Source organism: Giraffa tippelskirchi, chromosome 4 (assembly GCF_054371585.1).
Source record: "Giraffa tippelskirchi isolate mGirTip1 chromosome 4, T2T-mGirTip1v1.2.pri, whole genome shotgun sequence".
Lineage (NCBI taxonomy): Eukaryota > Metazoa > Chordata > Mammalia > Artiodactyla > Giraffidae > Giraffa > Giraffa tippelskirchi.
Window position 1 is genome coordinate 9,158,283 of NC_137278.1, and position 22,061 is coordinate 9,180,343.

Consider the following 22,061-nt stretch of genomic DNA (forward strand, 5'->3'; position numbering starts at 1 on the left):
CTAGAGAGCCACAGCTCCTGAAGCCCGCACACCCTAGAGCCTGTGCGCTGCCACAAGAGAAGCCTCAGCAATGAGAAGCCCTCGCACTGCAACAAAGAGTAGCCCCCATTCGCTGCAACTAGAGAAAAGCCTGCACAGCAACGAAGATCCAGCAAAGCCACAACTAAATTGAATGATTAAATTAAAAAAAAAAAATCCCCTCCTCTTTCGACCCTCAATTTCCAAACACAACCTGCCCACTAGCCCAGAGGCAGCAAACTCATAGCTTTACACAAAGATGTGCTCAGTTCCATCCCACCCTCAAAAGGCCCCTGAGAGGCACACAAGGCAGGTACCAGGATGCGCACCTTGCATAGGAAGAAACAAAGCTCAGAGGTGAGAGACTCTCCCAGGCAACAAAGAGGCAAAAGCCTCTGCACCCTCATTCCTGTTATGCCCCCTCACCAGGCTGCTACTTCAGTCTTCTGGAGACGACCACTGTTAAGATTTGCAGCAGCCTCCAGGTCCCAGGAGACAGTCGGCCAAGAACCCTTCCACCCTTCCAGCTTCACACTAACTACTCTTCAAGCACACACATTTCTCAACAGCTGACAGAATGAAAGCCAACAGGCCCCACCTCCCCCACGCCCCAATCGAGGCATGCCCCCTGCAACAGCGACACGAAAAAGCCCCCCGGAGATTGAAAACCAGGGCGCCCCACTTCAGGCCACTGCGTGACATAGGGGAAGCCGCCGGCCTAGTAACCAGGGCAGCTGAGACCCAAGTCCGACTCAGGAGGAGCACAGGCAAGGCCGAGCTGGCCCTTCCGGCCCAGCGGCGGCAACCCTCGAAGCCTCCAGAATCCTCAGAAAGCCCGAAGCTCCTACTTCCCCTCAAAAAAAAAAAAAAAAAAATCCCGGCACAGAGGAGAAGGCGGCATTCCCTTCTTCCCGCGACCCTTCACTCACCCTCTGCCCGCTGCTCACCTGGGGCCCCCGCTTCCGGACCTGCAACCACTCGGGGCCCCGCCCCCCACCCCTGCAGGTCTCCCCTGGCCCCGCCCCCTTGCACCTGTGGTGTCCTCAAGGTCCGGCCGGTCCGGCCGCTTCGGCCTCACCTCGCAGCCCCCTCCCCCTGGCAAACCTGTGGTTCCCACCTGGCCCCGCCCCCTCGCACCTGCAGCCCCTCAGCGCTTCCTAACCACCTCCTCCAGCCCCGCCCCCCGCACCTGCGGCCTTTCCCCACCTCCACAACCCCCCACACACACACACCTGCCGTCCCCCAAACCAAAACTCCCATCCCCATCACGCACCTAAAGCCACCCGGCCCGGCCCGGGTGCCCCCCAGACCGCCTGAAACAACCCCACCACCACTCCCAGCCCCGCCTCCCGCCCCGAGGCCCCTCCCCGGCCCGGCGGCGGGCACCCCCGCCTCGGGGTCCCGCCCCTCGCACCTGCAGTTCTCTCCGGCCCGGCCCTCAGGGTCCCGCCCCGCCCCGCCGGCCGCTCCTCTCACCGCCCGCTCTCGCCTCCGCCGCCGCCGCAGTCCCGGCCGGTCACCTTGACGCGGGCCGCAGCGGCTGCCGCCGCCTCCTCATGGCCCTGGGAACGGCCCAGGCGGCAGCGGCGCCTTCGCTTGGAGGCTGGAGCCGGGCCGAGCCGGGCCAGGGCCGGGCCGGGCACAGCTGGAGCGCGGGCCAACGCCGGAGCGAAGCCGGTGCCCAGCCGCAGTAGGAACCGTCCGCTCCTGGCGGGGCGGGGGGGGTCTGAGCGGCGGGCCGCTCAGCCAATCGGGGCGCGGAATCGGACTCCTCTCCCCAATCAGCTCATCGCAGAGGAGGAGACACGCAAATCGGCCGGCTGGGCGCTCCAGTGCGCAGCCGCTGCAGCCCAGGTCCTCCCTGGCCTCGGCCTCCGCTACAAGCCCTCAGACGCGGTCTCCGCCTGCAAGGATGCTCAGCTGCCCGAACACCCCCATCAGCGCCCCGCCACGCCCATCTTCTTACTAGAAATAGCAGTGCATCTTATTCCCCATACATCCTTCCAGGCCTCATAGTTTCCCCTTAAAAGCCCTACCTAAGATTCATTTGTTTTTCAACAACAACAAAAAAATGTCTTTGTGAGAAACATCACCTGAATGGCCATTCTTTACGACTCGGAGGTAGGCACAGAACACAGAACATCAAAGCCAGAAGAAACCTTCAAGAGCCTTGGGTCCAACCCATTTCATTTATATCTGGGCTAAATTAGGCCTCTCGAGGTAAAGAGACTTGCCCAAGACCACACAAGTACAAAGCTGGGAAATGGAGTTGTCTCATCTTTCTGCTCCCAGATCCTTTTCTCTGTGCCACGCACGATGAGGTGAGCAGAAAGGTCAAATCATTTGATCAAAGACCCCGAGATAATAAGTTGTAAAGATGGCCGAAGCCAGTTCTGGGAACCCTGAAAGTCAGAACCACAGAAAATCTCTGTTCTGCCTCCCACAGAATGGAGGCTCTATGTCCTACGTTACTCTGAATGATTCTTGGACGCACAAACAAGTAGTATAAGTCATTTTTGACAACTTTTGAATTCATTCTGCAGTAACATCAGAGTATGGAAAGATTTGTTACTGTCTTCCCACAGCTTATGGAAGAAAAAGAGAAACGAACGAACAGAAGAGAAACAGGGTCAGTGGAAATTAATGCATTTCTAAATCTTCAGGGATCTCCAAGGGAAATTTCTGCCATCTTGCATTAAGATAAGAATAATTATCAAAGAAGCTACTTAGCTATTTTACTGAAAGAGAACAGGAGACAATATAATGCAATGGTTCATTCTGCTCAGAACCTATGTATTCAGAAATGCACAGGGTGGGGGTTGAGTGCAAAAGCTGGGAAGTTTTGCCTACTTGAGTCCAAACTCTGCTTCTGCCACCAGCAAGCTGTGTATAGATGAGCACTTTACTTAATGTCTATGGGCCTCAGTTTCTTTCTTCAAAAACAAGTGTGCTGAAAATAGCACCCTCTTCAGAAAGACTGCTGGGAAGATTAAATGAGATGACACGTGGAAGAAGCCCTAGTACCTTACAGTAGCTCAGTAAACATTAGCTGTTGTTATTTCTACCTGTGTGACTTAGGGCAAGCATGGAAGTTCAGCACAGTGTGTGTAATATATGCTTGCTAAATGGTATCTCTTATTTTTAATATGGTTATGCATAGCTTCTAAGTTTTCTTCAATTAACATAGATTCTTTTGTAATATATCAAAAATTTATTGTAAACCCAATTTTAAAATGAGAAAAGGATCTGAATCCAAAGAAGATATACAAATACCAATAAGCACATGGAAAGATGCTCAATATAATTAGCCATCAGGAAAATGTAAATCAAAACCACAATAAGATACCACTGCACACCCATGAGGATGGCTATAACAAATGAAATGGACAATAACAAGGGTTGGTGAGAAGGTGGAGAAACTGGAACCCTCAAACACTGCTTGTGGAAATATAAAATGTACCACCGCTTTAGAAAACAGTACCTTAAAAGGTAAACATAGAGTTACTGTATGACCCAACAATTCCTAGGTATATACCCAAGAGAAATGAAAGCATATGTCCATGTAAAAAACTGGTACACAAATGTTCATAATATCCAAAAAGTAGAAATAACCCAGTGTCCATTAACTGATGAATGGATAAATAAAATGTGGTATATCCATACAGTGGGATATAAAAAGAAATGAAATACTGATAAGTCAATTAACATGGATGAACCTTGAAGCCAAGCTAAGTGAAAAAGGCAGATCACATATGATTCCATTTATATAAAATGTTCAGAATAGCCAAATATATATAGTGAGAGAACAGATTGGTGGTTGTCTAGGGCTTGGCGGGGCAGGGGCGGATGGTGCAAGAATTGGGGGTAATGGCTAAGGCAGGTGGATTTTCTTTTTGAGATAATGAAAATATACTAAAATTAGTGATTGCACAACTCTGTGAATATACTAAAAGCCATTGCATTGTATACCTTTAATGCATGAATTATATAGTATATGAATTTATCTCAATAAAGCTATTATTACAAGTTATCAGAAACTCTGGTCAGTCATGTCACTCTCATGCTCAAACACCATATAACAGGATGTAGAGAAGATCTTGGCTGCATCTGCTGGGATTCAGATCACCTACAGTGAAAGTGTGATGTGCTGGTGGAACAAGCGGGCTCTCAAGGGAAGGAACTTTTGAGCTAGGGGAGGAAAGGGGGGATGGAAAAATCACCAAGGCCAGGCCAGCTGCCTCTGCATAGGCTTGTATTTCATGCAGAGTGAAGTTTTGGGACAGTTCAAGCAGATGTCTTCATTAGAGCTGCTGATCAACAAGGAAGTTGTGTAAACAGACTCTAGGGTGGCCCCCATAATCCTCACCTCACAAGTCTATGGGTTTGTGGGATCCCCTTCCCGGAATGTAGGCAGGACCTGACTTGCTTCTAACCAGTAGAATAAAGGAAAGATTTTACCGTGTTTGTGATTATGTTACATAAGTTGTAAACCATCTAACTAGGAGACTCTCTCTTGCTGGCTTTCAGGATACAAACTGCCATGCTGTGAGCTGCCTTATGGAGAAAATTACTCAGTAAAGAGCTGAGAGTAGCCTGCAGCCAATAGCCAGCAAGAAACTGGGGCCCTCAATCCAGTAGCCTGCAAGGACAGAATGATGCCAATAATTATGTGGGCTCAGAAGCAGATTCTTCCCCTGTCAAGTCTCAGGTGAGACTGCAGCCCTGGACACCTTGATTACATCACCTTGTGAGACCCTGAAGCTGAGCTGTGCCAGACTGCTGATCTACAAACATGTTGACTGATTCATCCACTCTCCAGCAGGCAAAGACGATGCCCTCCTGGTGGAACAGAGTAAGTCCTTAGAACAAGGTAGTGGCTCAAATGCTAATGATTTCACTGATGGTGTGGTGATATTTATCCTCATGGAGGAAGATACTGGGGTTGGTGCTATGAGGCACATGGAGGGAATAATGCTTACAAAGACAGTGGAAGTTAGATGGCTGGTGAAAGCTACGTTGTATTATAGGAGGATAATGAGCTGTTCAGGATCAGTTAATGGTTAGGTTCAGTTCAGTTCAGTTCAGTCGCTCAGTTGTATCCAACTCTTTGTGACCCTGTGAACTGCAGCACACCAGGCCTCCCTGTCCATCACCAACTCCCAGAGCTTGCTCAAACTCATGTCCATTGAGTCAGTGAAGCCATCCAACCATCTTATCTTCTGTCATCCCCTTCTCCTCCTACCCTCAATCTTTCCCAGCATCGGGATCTTTTCAAATGAATCAGCTCTTCACATCAGGTGGCCAAAGGATTGGAGTTTCAGCTTCAACATCAGTCCTTCCAATGAACACCCAGGACTGATCTCCTTTAGGATGGACTGGTTGGATCTCCTTGTAGTCCAAGGGACTGTCAAGAGTCTTCTCCAACACCACAGTTCAAAAGCATCAATGCTTTGGCACTCAGCTTTCTTTATAGTCCAACTCTCACATCCATAAATGACTACTGGAAAAACCATGGCCTTGACTAGATGGACCTTTGTTGGCAAAGTAATGTCTCTGCTTTTAAATATGGTGTCTAGGTTGGTCATAACTTTCCTTCCAAGGAGTAAGCATCTTTCAATTTCATGGCTGTAGTCACCATCTGCAGTGACTTTGGAGCCCAAAAAAATAAAGTCAGCCACTGTTTCCACTGTTTCCCCATCTATTTGCCATAAAGTGATGGGACCGAATGCCATGATCTTAGTTTTCTGAATGTTGAGCTTTAAGCCAACTTTTTCACTCTCCTCTTTTACTTTCATCAAAAGACTCTTTAGTTCTTCTTCACTTTCTGCCATAAGGGTGGTGTCATCTGCTTATCTGAGGTTATTGATATTTCTCCCGGCAATCTTGATTCCAGCTTATGCTTCATCCAGCCCAGCATTTCTCATGATGTACTCTGCATATAAGTTAAATAAGCAGGGTGACAATATACAGCCTTGACGTACTCCTTTTCCTATTTGGAACCAGTCTGTTGTTCCATGTCCAGTTCTAACTGTTGCTTCCTTACCGGCATACAGATTTCTCAAGAGGCAGGTCAGGTGGTCTGGTATTTCCATCTCTTTCAGAATTTTCCATGGGGTGTTGTGATCCACACAGTCAAAGGCTTTGGCACAGTCAATAAAGCAGAAATAGATGTTTTTCTGGAACTCTCTTGCTTTTTTGATGATCCAGCGGATGTTGGCAATTTGATTTCTGGTTCCTCTGCCTTTTCTAAAACCAGCTTGAACATCTGGAAGCTCACGCTTCACATATTGCTGAAGCTTGGCTTGGAGAATTTTGAGCATTACTTTAGCGTGTGAGATGAGTGCAATTGTGCGGTAGTTTCAGCATTCTTTGGCATTGCCTTTCTTTGGGATTGGAATGAAAACTGACCTTTTCCAGTCCTGTGGCCACTGCTGAGTTTTCCAAATTTACTAACATACTGAGTGCAGCACTTTCACAGCATCATCTTTTAGGATTTGAAAAAGCTCAACTGGAATTCCATCCCCTCCACTAGCTTTGTTCGTAGTGATACTTTCTAAGGCCCACTTGACTTCACATTCCAGGATGTCTGGCTCTAGGTGAGTTGATCACACCATCGTGATTTTCTGGGTCATGAAGATCTTTTTTGTACAGTTCTTCTGTGTATTCTTACTACCTCTTCTTAATATCTTCTGCTTCTTTCAGAAGATATTAAGATAATGGTTAAGAGTGAGAGTGAGAGCCAAAGTGTTCTGGAGGTAGCTTACAAAAGGGCTCTGATCACCTAAGGAAGTGGAAGGAAAGACACATTGAATGGTAGGCTGAAAACTTGATTGTTAGTCCAGAGCTCCAGAGATGTTTGAATGCTCAGCCAAGGCAGGTCTGCTTGGTGACGGTCAGAGCCCCGGTGGGGAAAACCTAGGACTCTGAGTAATGGAGTATAGACCTTTGGGTGGATGTTTCTGAGGATATTGACTCTTCAACATGCAGCTCAGGCCCCTCTGGGCTTGGACACTTTTCCTTAGTAAGGACTGGAGCTACCACTGTGCTTACTGGTTCTACAGAAGCCCTTCCCTGCAGACAACTGCTCCTGCCTGCAGTCTTGTCCCAACCTCCTCTCTATGTGGCCAGGCTGATAACATAATCTCTCTGTTGATGCCCAGGGCCTGATAAGGGAAGAAACAGACGACATGCCTAAAGGATGCAGGAATTAGCCAACATGTACGGGGCAGGAGCCAGAGGAGTACCCCTAGGGTTGAATTTTGAGAGTGCTTGATCAAGGAAGCTGGAATGTAAGACCAGATAAGCAAGAATTTATTGACTTGGGGATATTTTCTCAGGACATGGGATTTAATGCCCTAACAAGGACCCAAGCTACTGGAGTGGCTCTTAGAAGCCTGGGGTGGTGGGCGGCAGGAATGACCAGTTCTCAGCGAAGTGGAAATACCTGAGTTGCCCTGGAAGATGGTAAAAGTAGTGGCTGTGCTGAAATGAACATACACTCGATCCTCATTATTCATGGTCTCCATATTTGTGAATTAGACTATTGCTAAAATTTATTTGCTATCCAGAATCAACACTCGTAGCACTGTCAAGGTCATTTGCAGATGGGCAAAAATTTGAGTCACCCAGTATGTGTCTGGGCAGAGGTCAAACAAGGTAACACTACCTTCTTGTTTAGCTCTCACACTGTAAACAAATGTCCCTTTCACAGTCTATTTAGTGCCACGTTTTTCACATTTCTGGTACTCTTTCGTGGTGGTTTTGCTGTTTAAAGTAGCCCCCAGGAATAGTGCTGAAGTGCTGTCCAGGGTTCTAAGCACAGGAAGGCTGTGATGTGCCTTACTGAGAAAGTGATGTGTTAGATGAATTTGGCTCAGGCATGAGATACAGTCCTGCTGGTCATGAGTTTCCTGTGAACAGATCACCAGTATTTATCATAGAAAATGCCTTTAAACAGAAAGACACATAAAACAAGGATATGTATTGACTGGTTGGCAAAAATATTGTGACCAGTGACTTGAAAAGAACCTAACTCTGTGTTTCCCTTAGGAGCAATGGTTCAGTATTCACTAACTTAAGTGTTCTCAGTGACTTTATAGGGCAAAACCCTTGAGAGTAATAGATCAACTATACTTCTCATGAGTAAAGTCTATCAACCCTTCTGGCAAGGAATGCTGGGAAATGTAGTTCTCATAAGTATCCAGACCCTGGGATAGAGGGGAGGGTATAGAAGAAATAGGGAATGGTTCTAAGTTGCTGCAGACAAGCCAGTACAGTAGGTTAAACCATCAAACATTCAAAAAATGTTAATGGTTGCCTTGTTGTTGCTGTTCAGCTGCTAAGTCATGTCTGACTCTTTGCAACCCCATAGACTGCAGCATGCCAGGCTCCCCTGCCCTTCACTGTCTCCCAGAGTTTGCTCAGATTCATGTCCATTCAGCTGGTGATGCTATCTAACCATCTCATGGTTGCCTTAAGGTTTCCAATATTACGATAATTATTCAGAATCTATCTTCAAATAATATTACATCACTTCTCATGCAGGGTAAGGACCTAATGACTCTGAGGAAACATGTAATGATGGAAGGAAGCAGTTCCTGTCCCCAAGGCTGAAGGGACAAAGGAAAGTAAAGGTTCTCATCATCAATTAACTGTGTGGGAAGGGGCGTGGTTTTTCGCACACCAACTGCCATTTCTCCAACACCATCCAGGTGTCCTACGGTACAACTCTGTTCTGATCCTGTCTATTCAGAGATAGCATCGAATCCCACAGGTTAAGGGATCAGTCCCACAGGAATGTACCCCAACTTCAGCCACCATCGAAAGTCCAGATTGTTACCTGCTTCTGACTAACTAGCTATAAATCAGAGGTTCCCACAACCCCCTCCTTGGGCTTGATTAATTTGCTAGAGTGGCTCACAAGAACTCAAGAAACCAGTTTGCTCATGAGATTACCAGTTTATTTTAAAAGATATTAAAGTATAGGGATCAATAGCCATTTGAAGAGATTCATAGGGCAAGGTCCTGGACAATGGAACTTCTGTCCTTGTGGAGTTTGGGGCCTGCCATGGTAGCACATGGAAGCGTTCTAGTTCCCTAACTTGTGAGTTCTCTGAACCCCACCCTTTTGGGGTTTCATGAAGGCTTCATTACATCAGCACCGTGGATTAAATCATTGGCCATTGGTGACTAGTTCAGCCTCCAGTCATTTTTTCCTCCCCAGAAGTCATGATGGGTGGGACTAAAAGTTCCAATCCTCTATCCACTAGTTCTGCTGGCAATCAGCCCTCCATTTGGGGAGGATTCCCAAAAGTCACCTTATTAATCTACCAGTTGCGAATGTTATCATTATGATAACATGATGTCCACTTCACCTTTCATCTATATGGCCCTGAAGCATTTTTTTCCCTCCAGGAACTGAAGACAAGATACCAAATAGTTTCACAAAAGATGCTACAATTGCTCTAATTGCCTAGGAAATTCTAGGATTTGTGGAGCTGTGAGCTAGGAACCATGGATGAAGATCAAATATATATTTCTTATAAATCACAATATCACAGAAATATTCTGAGTTATCAGAACCTAAGAGCCCAATGAAGCTGATCCACAGAATCATGAGGAAATGAACTGATTATTGTTTTAAGGCACTAAGTTTGGGGATGGTTTGTTATGTGGCAATAGAAAACTGATACAAATATCATCACACTCTGTGAGCATTCTGAGAGGTCAGTCTTCATATTTCTTCCCAAAGTCCTCTTGTGACCATCTTCTAGTCCTTTTCTTTCCAATCCCTGACCATCTACTCAATCCATTAGTCATTACCCGTGAGTCTATGTATACCTGTACTTCTTGTCATCTCTCAGTCCACAAAAAAATGGGCAACCACATGCATCATCCGCTGGGAGGATTTCTCTTTACACCATCTCTTGCGATGGCTGAGATTTTTCAGCAGTCCATCTCTAGTGGGTGCCAGCACAGGTGGTGTTCGAGGCTCTAAGTTTAGATTGATGTAGAGGAGGCCATACAGCAGGATTAGGCTGTTACAGGTATGTAGTCGCCTATTCATTGTTGTTCAGTTGCTGCTGCTGCTGCTGCTAAGTCGCTTCAGTCGTGTCCGACTCTGTGCGACCCCATAGACGGCAGCCCACCAGGCTCTGCTGTCTCTGGGATTCTCCAGGGAAGAACACTGGAGTGGGTTGCCATTTCCTTCTCCAATGCGTGAAAGTGAAGTCGCTCAGTCGTGTCCGACTTGTAGCGACCCCATGGACTGCAGCCTACCAGGCTCCCCCGTCCGTGGGATTTTCCAGGCAAGAGTACTGGAGTGGGGTGCCATCAGTTGCTGAGTCATGTCCAATTCTTTGCGACCCCATGGACTGCAGCACACCAGGCTCCTCTGTCTTTCACTATCTCTTGGAGTTTGCTCAAATTCAAATCCATTGAGTCGGTGATGCTATCTAACCATCTCATTCTCTGTCACTGCTTTCTCCTTTTGCCTTCAATCTTTCTCAGCATCAGGATCTTTTCCAATGAGTTGGCTCTTCACATTAGCTGGCCAAAGTATTGAAGCTTCCACTTCAGCAATAGTCCTTCCAATGGATATTCAGGGTTGATTTCCTTTAGGGGTGACTGGTTTGATCTCATTAAAATATAACATAGGAGCATCCTAATTCTAGACATCAGATCTTTAGTGACTGTCAGTGCTAGATTCAGACCCACTTGCCCTGTGTTCCAAAATCAGGTTTCTAGATGGACCAGGCTGAGGGCTGCTCCAGACCTTGGTGGAATCCCCAGTACCATCTATCCTGAAGCCCAGTTGGCTGGCTTTCCCTTGATACAGACCTCAACATCTTCAGCAATATTCTCTATAAAAAAGCCTTTTTCAACTTTGGCATTTTTGTAATAGACACTCCATAAATGTTCATTGAACTGAGTTCTACTGCCTCCCCACGGCCACAGGGTAAAAATCCAAATTTGTTAGCTTGAAATAAAATATACTTGAAGATCTAGCTCCCTATTTATACTCATCTCCTAATTGCTAGCATTCACAAAGCATTTACTATGATTCATCTCATCAAATGTGTGATCTCATTCAAAAATATGGATATCTACAGGTATAAAATATAGAGATCACTATATACATGTTATTATGCAATGTAATATCATATGCTGTATATACATATGTGTACTTTAACCTAAGTAGTCTCACACATGGAGAAGGCAATGGCACCCCACTCCAGTACTCTTGCCTGGAAAATCCCATGGACGGAGGAGCCTGGTATGCTGCAGTCCATGGGGTTGCTCAGAGTCAGACATGACTGAGCAACTTCACTTTCACTTTTCACTTTCATGCATTGGAGAAGGAAATGGCAACCCACTCCAGTGTTCTTGCCTGGAGAGTCCCAGGGACGGGGGAGCCTGGTGGGCTGCCGTCTATGGGGTCGCCAGAGTCGGACACGACTGAAGCGACTTAGCAGCAGCAGCAGCAGCAGCAGCCTCACACAATGTATGTTCTTTTGTAGGTTGCTTTCCCACACTCACCAATACATCCTGGGTATTTCTCCATGCCTTAAAGGTTTTACACATTTATATCATCATTTTAGATGATTCTCTACAATAGCATTGTAGGAATATATGAGAGTTACTGATAGACATTATAAGGGCTTACAACTTTTCAGTATTAACACTGGGATGAATGATATTTATATTTATATATCTTCTGTTAATTGTTGGGCTATCTTCCTAGGTTAAATTCTTTAAAATAGTACCACGGTGTCAAAGGGAATATACACTTAAAATTTTGAAGTGTAGTACTGTCTTCCAGAAATGTTATGCTGACTTATAAAACCAACATCGGGTATGAGTGCCCAGTTTTCCGCCACCCTCATCAATGCTGGGTATTGCCAACAGAATAATAGAAAAACAGTCTCTTTTTATTGCTTTGAGTGCTTTCTGCAGGCGTAAAATATCTTTACTCTGTACATATTAGCCCTGAGTATTTCTCCTGGGGTTCTTTCTTTAGGTCCTTTCTCTTTTTAAAACTGGACCATTCACCTTTTTCTTATTAATTTTAAAAAGCTCTTGTCCAATATGTTGCTAAATTTTTTCTTCTAAATATGTAGTGTGTTTTCTTGTTTTGCTTTTATTGAACATATTTTACACTATATATAGTCAAACCTATTTTTTTTTCTTTAGGATTTCTTCTTTTTGGTCTTAAGAAAATCTTCCCCACTGCAAAAGCAAATAAGTCAACACCTCCTTGTTTTAAAACTAATTTCCTCATGGGTTCATTTTTCTACAATTAACTATTTAATTCACCTGAATTTTGCTTCATGGTCTCCCTGCTCTTCGCTTAGCTGGGCCTCCTCGCTCAAACTAAGTCTGTCCTGGTCCCCGCTCCCTCCAGCAGGATATAGGTTCTCAACAAAGCTCAAAACTACTCACAGGCAGTTTTAGCCTTAACGCTGAAGTCTCTATTTACAAAAAGTATCCATTGGCTCCAACCAGTGAATGCAATTTATATCCAATGCAGAAGCAGCAGCCTTTCGATGCTTTTTCACAGTGCACCAGGACTTGCAAAAGTTCATGACAATGTGATCCTTTTCAGAGACAGTAGAAAGGAGTGGTTTCCTGAAATCAAGATCGGGCCGCCTGAGTTCTGCCATCCAAAGCCTGAGAGAGTGGTCGTGTTAGTGCCCAGGACAAACGTGCAGGATACCCTGTCCTGGGTCTCTGCCCTCCAAGGGTTCTCAGGGCTACCAGGCCCTGTCGCTGGCTCTCTCGGGGGGAGTTGGTGAGGCTCTAGCTATCCACACAGACTCCCAGGAAGGATACCGCTCAATTCTTTCCAGCTGGGCTTAGGACAGTATATCCAGATAGCAACTGACACTTTATAAAGGGAAATGTTTCCACAAGGAAAAATGTTAAGCAGAAAGGCACTGGGCTTACCTTCAGAGTGGAAGTCTCCAGTCCTTTCAGGGACTATAGCTGGTGGCAGGAGGTCCCTGGAGCCCCATTCTGGGGAAAGAGGGACCATGCAGAGGAGGGAATGAACAGGACTAGCGGTTTAGTTTTTGAACACTGATAGCATCTGCATCTGACCACCAGCCTGGCCAGGGGCCAGCAGGCAGGAAGGAGTGAGGGAGGGCCCCTCGGGGAGGATGCAGTTGTGCTGAAAAGGGCAAAGAGGAAGTGGAGTGAAGCCAGCAACCAGCCCCGTGTCTCCCCTCCCAAGGACAAGACATGCAAGACAGGAATGCCCTGGTCCGGCTGTGTTAGCACCAGCCCCCCCGCCGCCACACCCGGGGAGAGTCAGCAATCCCAGGGAGAGCAGGTCCTCAGAGGCAGCGGTGTGAGGCTTCCAGGGAAGTTCAGGTGCAAAGGTCCAGCTTCAGAGCCCACATCTACAAAATGAAAGGTGGCTTTTGATTCTCACATTAATGTTTGGAGAAGTAAAGGAAGAGAGTGAAGGAGCTGGGGAGTAAAACAAAAATCAAAACAAAAAACACAGCTGAAAATAGCTCTAGGGACCCAGATGTGTGAGGAATGGAACATCTGGCAGAGACAGGCTAGTTAAACTAACAGTCCCACAAAAGCAGTTCTTTTGCCAAAGACATGTTCTTCCAAGTTATGGATTCCTCAGTTCCAACAAAATTGTCAGAAACATACCTCCTAGTAATATCTGTTGAAGCCCTGAAGTGGAAGGAGGTGGGCAGACAGAAAGAGGAAAACTGTTCCCATGGCTTAGACTCTAGAGAAAATAGCTCTGAGTCACTTTCAGCCTAGAGAAGCCCAAAGAGGGGGCTGGAGGGAGTCAGGGAGGCTGTGATCTGTAGAGCAAAAAAGAGAGCCAAAGGGCCAACTCCATTGAAGCAGTTTTGGGGCTCAGGATAAGGAAGGACTTTCTATCATAGAAAATTGTTTGTCAAAGGCAGCCAGCCAGTTCCTACAAGCAAGTGGAAACTGGAGATTACTTATAAGGACTGGGATAGGAGTCCTCGTCCAGGGAGGCGGGGAATAGATGGGAAGTGGGGGAGGCTCTCCCACTGTTAAGACAGTGCAAGGGTGGGGAAGGGGGTGGAACTTGAAATGACTTATCCTCTGATTTGCACATTTTAAGAATTTTTAAAATAATTTTATTCATTTATTTTTGGCTGTGCTGGATCTTCATTGCTGGACAGGCTTTTCTCTAGTTGTGTTGAGTGGGCGCTACTCTCTAGTTGCGATGTGCAGCCTTCTCATTGCGGTGGCTTCTCTTGTTGGGGAGCACAGGCTCTAGGGCACAAGAGCTTCAGTAGTTGCAGCTCCCAGCCTGTAAAGCACAGGCTCAATAGTTGCAGTGCGTGGGCCCAGCTGCTCCAAGGCACCTGACGGTCCTACATGCAAGCTTGCAGGATCCATCCTAGCTCAAAGGCCCAGGCTATGCACAGCCACTAGTGGGTCCAGGGGAGTCCAGGGAAGAACAACAGAGCAAATCTTGTGGCAGGACACAGAGAAGAGGCCCAAAGCTCACCAGTGCCAAGGCTGAAACTGAATAGGATTTACTTTTTTTAGATTCAGTTTTGTTTATGTTTTATTTTTTTTTGACCCAGGCACACAGCAGTGAAAGCACCAAATCCTAACCACTGGACCACCAGGGAATCACCAAGACTTATTTATTTATTGGCCATGCTATGCAGCATGCAGGATCTTAGTTTCCCTGACCAGGGATCGAACCTGTGCCCTTGCATTGAAAACAGAGTCTTAACCACTGGATCGCCAAGGAAGTCCCCGAATGGGATGTTTTGAAGACATGTTTTAAGTGCCAGCAATCTTGCTGCCTCCACTACAAAGGAGGTGGACTTGTCTGCATAGCCTCAGGAGGCAGCCTGACCAACAGCGACACCTAGCTAGCTGCCCTGAATGAACAAACTGGGACATCACTAGTCCCTAGAGGCCTTTGTTGTTCAGTCTTTCAGTTGTGTCCGACTCTTTGAGACCCCATGGACTGCAGCGCACCAGGCTTCCCTGTCCTTCACTAGCTCTCAGAGTTTGCTCAAACTCACGTCCACTGAGTCAGTGATGCCATCCAACCATCTCATCCTCTGTCGCCCCCTTCTCCTTTTGCCTTCAATCTTTTCCAGCAACAAGGTCTTTTCCAATGAGTTGCCTCTTTGCTTCAAGTAGCCAAAGTATTGGAGCTTCAGCATCAGTCTTTCCAATGAGTATTCAGGGTTGATTTCCTTTAGGATTGACTGGTTTGATCTCCTTGCAGTCCAAGGGACTCTCAAGAGTCTTCTCCCACACCATAGTTCAAAAGCATCCATTCTTCGGTGCTCAGCCTTCTTTATGGTCCAGCTCTCACAGCCAATCTGATCAGATTCAAGGGCTCCTTTAGGGCAGAGGCAGGAACAAGAGAACCCCTAGTAAATGACCTCCTAGAAAAATGAGGTGTGGGGCACCTGTTTGCTGAGTTGGAAAGAGATGCAATTCTGTCTCTACAGACTCGGGGAGGGTGCCCCATGCATGACTGCGTTATAATCCACTGTTAATTTAAGCACATACCTCCCCCAACAACTGCCACTTTAGAATCGTAGCATGTTCTCGACCAATGAAAGCTAGAGCAGCAAGCTTTATCATACACCTATCGTTGAGAAGAGCGGTCACCCAGGGAGCATTCCCCAGCATTACCCCAAGAGGGTAGGTTCTGCGACACTGGTTTCATCTGAGGTGGCCTCCTTCTGCCATTTACTTTGTGTTTTGAACTTTGGAACCCTGTTTGCTGACCAAAATTATGCTAGTTAGGCCTGCCTTGCCGAACAAAAGGAAAATGTCACAGAGATATTTAATTATGAGTCACCGAGGCTTGATGGGTTTTCAAGGAAACGGTCTGGGGATTGGTGGGTACTGACATGGTAAAGTACATCACAGACATCCCTGAAGCCAGGCGGGGAGAATTATGAATCATAAGTGAAAGAAACCTAAGTGAGCACAGATCGTGACTTCAGGATGAAAAATGGCCAGCGACTGCCAATGGCCTCTGCCAGCAAGGCAGCTCAGTGCTGTCCACATCACATCTGCTCCAACTCAGTTTATCCGCGGCAGGTTGTTGTTGTTCAGTTGGTCACACGTGTCCGACTCTTGTGACCCCATGGACTACAGCACACCACGCTTCCCTGTCCTTCACCATCTCCTGGAGTTTGCTCAAACTCATGTCCATTGAGTTGGTGATGCCATCCAACCATCTCATCTTCTGTCACCCCCTTCTCCTCCTGCCCTCACTCTTTCCTGGCATCAGGGTCTTTTCCAATAAGTCGGCTCTGCTTCAGGTGGTGTTCCCATTTCCAGGACCACATCCCCTTGGGATTATTCCTTCGACTCTGCCGAGAGGCTCGCTGAATTCTTCATGTTGGGCAACTTTTTCAGCCTTGTTGCTGTTGCTGTTTAGTAGCTATGTTGTGTTCAACTCTTTGCAACCCCATGGACTGTAGCCTGCTAGGCTCCTCTGTCCATGGGATTTCCCAGGCAAGAATACTGAAGCGGGTTGCCATTTCCTTCTCCAGGGGATCTTCCCAGACCAGGGTCAAACCTTCGTCTCCTGCTTGGCAGGTGGATTCTTTACCACTGAGCCACCTGGGAAGCCCGAAAGGGAAAAAGCACACCTACAGAAGCCACTGCCTCACAACTTACCTGAGCCATAAGAGTCCAACTCCATCATTTTTTAGACAAATTGCAGCTAAAGAGGCTGTTAGGTAAAGGTGTGACTAAAAGCCAGACCTCCAGATTCACACAAGTCAATGCACTTTCTCCATTACTTGCAGGGCCCCCAGCTAGCAAGGAAGCCGGTTCCTAGATGGACCTCTTACACCAAGTGCCATCACACTGCCCACTCGACTGTAAAGGTGAGAACCTGTTTTACAGCAAGGAACAAGTCGGCTCTATCAGCACAGAAGCCAAGTTTAATCCTGGCCCACTTCCCAGTCCCACTGTCCTGCTTGACTCTCCCAGAATATGTGTTTGCTCATTCATTCAATCCCAACTGCGCCTGCTGGGGTTCCAGGCCATGTGCTGAGGGATATACAGGTGGGGGACAGCCCAGGATCCTTGCTGTCATGGAGCTTGCAGGCTAGGAGAAACATTAATTGAATCATCTCACTAATCAATATACAATTACCAATTTTTTCAGAGCAATGAATTACGCTGAAGGGCAGGAGGAACACAGCTCATTGAATGGCTCTGTTAAAGGGGCCTGACCTAGAAGGGCTGCTGGAGGGAAGGGAGGGAGACCTGAGCTAAAACTGCGGAGGAGGAGTTAATTGGCTTTGAGGGACACGACTTGTTACAGAGCTCAAGTTTGTGGGCCAAATGACGGAGTGTGGAGCAGTGAAAGTGAAGGCTGCTCAGTCATGTTCGACTCTTTGCAACCCCATGGACTACACAGTCCATGGAATTCTCCAGGCCAGAATACTGGAGTGGGTAGCCTTTCCTTTCTCCAGGGGATCTTCCCAACCCAGGGATTGAACCCAGATTTCCTGCATTGCAGTTAGATTCTTAACCAGCTGAGCCACAAGGGAAGCCTAATACTGGAGTGGGTAGCCTATCCTTTCTCCAGCGGATCTTCCTGACCCAGGAATCGAACCAGGGTCTCCTGCATTGCAGGTGGATTCTTTACCAACTGAGCTATCAGAGAAGCCTGTGTAGAGCAGAGAAAGGCTTATTTCAGGACCAAGCGGAGAGAATGGGTGGCTCGTGTTCAAAAACTTCCAACTTCCCTTAAGTTTTTTAGGCAAAATTGCGGTGGGGGGACTGCAGGGTGTGTGACTTCTTTCTGATTGGTTGGCGCTAACAGGGTGGTAATCCAGGACTCTGATGTTCAGCCTGAAGTCCTACCTGGGTAGGGGCCTTAGTTCCCGCAGAACTGAAAGGTATATTGTTATATATATTCCTAGAGGAACCAGAACCTTCAGTTGCTGCACTGGTCTCTTGACTGCTCCTGTTTCTGCAATCCTTCCCTTCTCTGATTAGCAATGTTTGAATCCGCGCTTTGGTGTTTCGGGACAGTCTTGGAGTCTGAGGCCTTCTTCCTGCAAACAAGAAACGGGGGACACAGAAAGGCTTCTGTACCCAGGAGGGCCCCAAAGGGTCTCATTGGGTTTCAGATAGCTGTGTTAAGAGAAACACTGACTGAAACCGCCCACCCTGGCCAGGCACCATAGAAACCACTTGCATGTTATTTAACGACAGGAGGTCCTGGTAAGGAACAGGGAACAAGCCACCAGCAACTGGAAGAACTGAGGCAAGGTCCAAAGTAGATGCCATGTGCCCTACTACCTTCCAGAATCCTTCTCACTGGAATCCATCTTGGCTGGGCAATGTGTGCACCACCAGGAAAGACCCTGAGTCAGAATGATTGGCCAGAGACAACCAGGAAACTAATCCCATCACCATAAAACTTGAGACAGCAAGCCACACGGCAGAGCAGTTCTCCTGGTTCCCTTACCCTGCGGTTCTCCACCTGGGCGCCCCCTCCCAATAAATTCTCTTGCTTTGGCAGCACATGTGTCTCCTCAGACAATTCATTTCCAGTGTTAGACAAGAGCCCACTCCTGGGCCCTGGAAGGGGTCCCCCTTCCTGCAACAACTGGAGGCAGCAGACAGGGTGTGTGCACCTCCAAGCTCTGTGGTGGGAGTGACCATTTCTTACTTCCGCGGGAAAATGGGGAAAGGGTTCACCAGAGACCCTAGGTGCAGACCTCAGCCCCCTGGTAATCCAGTCTCTGCCACACATGAGAAAGGTCAGAGAGATATCTGCTTCTTTCTCCTCCTTCCAGCACCACAGTGGCATAAGAGCTTCTTATGAAATTTTAACCTTTCAAAAACAGTGGTTACAGAAACTGTGACACCAGCGGATGTTTGTTAGGGCCAGTGAAACTCAGGAGGCCAGAAGGGGCAGATACAGACGGAGACCATAGCACATTTGCTCTAGCAGCATTTTTATTTACAAACAGCAATTTCCATTGACTTTATACCATAAAAAAGCCATTTACAAGCAAGAAACAAGAGTTCAGAACAAAATTAAGCAGCACTGAAATATTCAATGTCACAAATCTAAAACAAAATGAATACAAGAGTAAAATATCATTTGAATAAATAGTCTTATATTCATGCTATAAAATAATCCTTAATGGCAAGTTACGAGTTGATACAGCATCCGCTTAGCTAGCTTCATTTACTTCATATGGCGATGAAGTGTGGAGTTGTGAGGTTACCAGTTTATATTGCAAGATAATGACACTGTGTTAAGTCATTCAAATTGCTCAACCATTTATAACGGAAAAAAATGTTAGCCCTACTAATCAAAGTGGTGAGAGAGATGGTTTTCACATTAGGAAAATGGTCCTTCTCGAACAAACCATACGTTTACCTCTTACTAGAGTCAGGGCAGCAACCAAAGGCTTGGGCAGCAAGTCCAAAGGTTGAATTCACAGCATACTTGTCACTGAGGGGGCAGCAAGAGGTCTGTTTACTGAATCTGCTGCAAGGCTTACTCCAGGGCTTGATCGAGAACTACACCAGCCCTGTCTGTGCCAGACCCAAGAGAACCAGAGAGAAAAGGGTCTCTTGTGGACCAAGGAGTCAAGCACTGGGCAGAAACAGTGCAAACACTCTGGCATTTCTGAAAAGACGTATGTGACGTGTGACAACCATTACAAATTTCGAACAATGTGAATGACTCTTCTGAACTTTCAGTTCAGTTGCACTGAGTAATATGAAATCTATGATTTATGAACTAGATAGTTTCATATAAAGAATTTACATAATTCCCCAATACTTTCATATATAAAATTTAATAAATAACCCTGACCAGTCTAGAAGCACCATTCAAGGGGCGTGTGCCCTTGGAAAATAGTTTAGGTGTTGCATATTTGAGTCCCTTTCAGTGGAGGCTTCACAGGAAACCATTACAGAATTTTAACAATAATGACAACGACAACAACAACAACAACAAAAGAACAAAACAGAAAATCACAGTAACTAATGGAAAACATTGTTAAAATAAAATACGTTGATTTCTTTAAAGTAAAGCTCGTTCACATAGATGATTTCCCCCCTGTCCCAGCCCTTGTTTTGTGTTCCTGCAAACTCTTCCTAGAGGCTATAAAAACAAAAGTAAAAACAAAACCACACACAAAAATATGCAGGCCTACCTATGGTCTGGGCTAAGGGACAAATAAAGACTTGGTTATATAACTGCTATCATTAGGAAAGACATCTAGTCATGCTCTGGAAGATTTAGAAGTTATCAATTTAGCTCTACAGTATATTCTGCTTAACAGTGAACCGACAGTATCCTTTCTGCTGTTAAAAAAAAAAAAAAACCCAGCAACAACAAAAAACAAAACTGCCAAGGCAGAGCCAACTGGGAGGTTCTCCACTGACCCCAAAATCAACTTGACTTCGTATACTGTATTTACAAATATCATTTCTAAGTGTATTTACAACTTTAGTAGAAATTAGAGGGTAGAGAACTGATTAGAATGAAAATAACTGTTTAAAACCACAAACATTAGTAAAAGTAGAAAATTCTTTGTTTTCACAGTTTGTAAGAACAGGTTGAACACCTCTAGAAAAGGATGCTGTCACTGTCTTCACATTGTCTACGTGTTTGAAAAGGTAGCTCGAGAAGAGACTCAATTATGAACAAACCTATATGGATTCAGGATATATTTTACTGTAAAAGACTTCTTCACATATTACTTTTGTCTTAACTGTTTTTGCATTTGTTATAAGTGAAACATCTAACCTAAAACTGTACAGAAATAGGGACTTTGCTTTCCAAAAAAAAAAGTCGCTCTAAAGAGTTACACAGCGGACTTCGTCTGTGGAGACGTGAAGTGAACTTCGGGGAGAGAATGTTTCTGTTGTGTGGTCACGTTAATCCTCCTGGCACATCCTCATGTGACAAGGCACAATTAATTGCTGCTGCCCGATCTGAACAGAGTTAAGCTTTCACTGGCCGTGCACACTGAGGAGCACGGCGCCCAGCTCTGCGCTGGCCTGCGCGCCGCCTCCCGCGAAGCCCTGTGGAACCTTACAGTACTGGGTTATGGCTTGAGATCATTCTGAGCACTGCTAGCAGTGGAGAAGGTAAAGTGTTAGCAACATGAATGGGAGCAAGTGGAACTTGCAAAATGTGGAATCATTACTCGAAAGAAACGCAATCAATTTTTCTGCCCCTTAACAGTCCCATTACAATGTCTGAACCTGAACTGTACAATCAAAGCAATGTAGATTTTTTTTTTTTTGTCAAAGACAATTTTGGATAAGTCACTCTTTGGTAAACTCAAACCAGTTTAACAAATTTACACACACGAAGAACTCCATGTATATAAGGTTAAGACGGACAAGGTGACAAGAACCAGGACATTGGAGGCACCTGCCCCAAGTGCCTTCCCTCCTCACTTGTCTCGTGTGTCACAGAATGCTCTGGAGACCTCTCAGGAGGAAGGCCCCAAGCCTGAGTGAAAAGGAGGTTCCTTCCCTGAGCCTGACCTCTCATGTCCTCAATTTGGGTGTTTCTTGTCACAAACTTAATTTGTATCACAACACAAATTTTTTGCATTTAATTCTTTGAAGAAAAAAAAAATCAAAACCAAACTTATTCATGTAAGGAAAAAAAAAATTACAAACATTTACCTGAAACCCCAGAATATATTTAAGTGGGTAAACACTGGGGGTCCAGCCTCCCCTCGAGGCACAGGGCTTTGATAGGAGTTAAACAAGTGCTTCAGGGAGAGAACAGGCCCCGGACTTAGGCAGTCTGACAGGAAAAGGCATACTATATACCCGGTTAGCAGAAGCCGCTCCTCGAGCAGCAGGACTTGCGTGTATCTGGACGTAGTAACACTGATGTGGAGCGTGGTGGCTCACAATGTGTGGACAGACCCCCTGTGCTGAAGAGATGCTACTGCACAGCTACCACCCCAGGGGGGGGGGGTCACACACAAGGGCCTGAATGATTTTTTTTTTCCCCAGAACCAAAAAACAAAACAAAACAAAAATCCCCA

At 46.2% G+C, this 22,061-nt stretch overlaps 2 protein-coding genes and 1 long non-coding RNA gene across 31 annotated transcripts in view; 1 reads left to right on the forward strand and 2 right to left on the reverse strand.

The window, feature by feature from the left end:
- The window catches only part of RALGPS1 (Ral GEF with PH domain and SH3 binding motif 1), a 295,428-nt gene extending 293,693 nt beyond the window's left edge, over positions 1-1,735 (reverse strand). For 8 of the 21 annotated variants that reach the window (XM_081587227.1, XM_081587224.1, XM_081587217.1 and 5 more), the window contains exon 1: positions 1,495-1,735. The gene's annotated coding sequence lies outside the window, so the exon portion shown is untranslated. Of the gene's footprint in view, positions 1-1,432 lie in introns of all 21 variants that reach the window. The other 13 variants (XM_081587221.1, XM_081587220.1, XM_081587229.1 and 10 more) reach the window with 2 other exon arrangements.
- LOC145544367 (uncharacterized) lies at positions 1,224-18,549 on the forward strand. The gene is made up of 4 exons (XR_014081357.1): positions 1,224-3,507; positions 4,546-4,870; positions 16,815-16,895; positions 18,238-18,549. It is a non-coding gene; the product is annotated as an uncharacterized LOC145544367 (long non-coding RNA).
- ZBTB34 (zinc finger and BTB domain containing 34) overlaps positions 12,514-22,061 on the reverse strand; it is a 36,856-nt gene continuing 27,308 nt past the window's right edge. For 4 of the 9 annotated variants that reach the window (XM_081587234.1, XM_081587233.1, XM_081587231.1 and 1 more), the window contains 2 exons: positions 17,884-18,077; positions 16,933-17,119 (listed from right to left, as the gene is read on the reverse strand). The gene's annotated coding sequence lies outside the window, so the exon portion shown is untranslated. Of the gene's footprint in view, positions 12,646-12,963; positions 13,419-16,932; positions 17,120-17,883; positions 18,078-22,061 lie in introns of those variants that run through there. The other 5 variants (XM_081587236.1, XM_081587240.1, XM_081587232.1 and 2 more) reach the window with 3 other exon arrangements.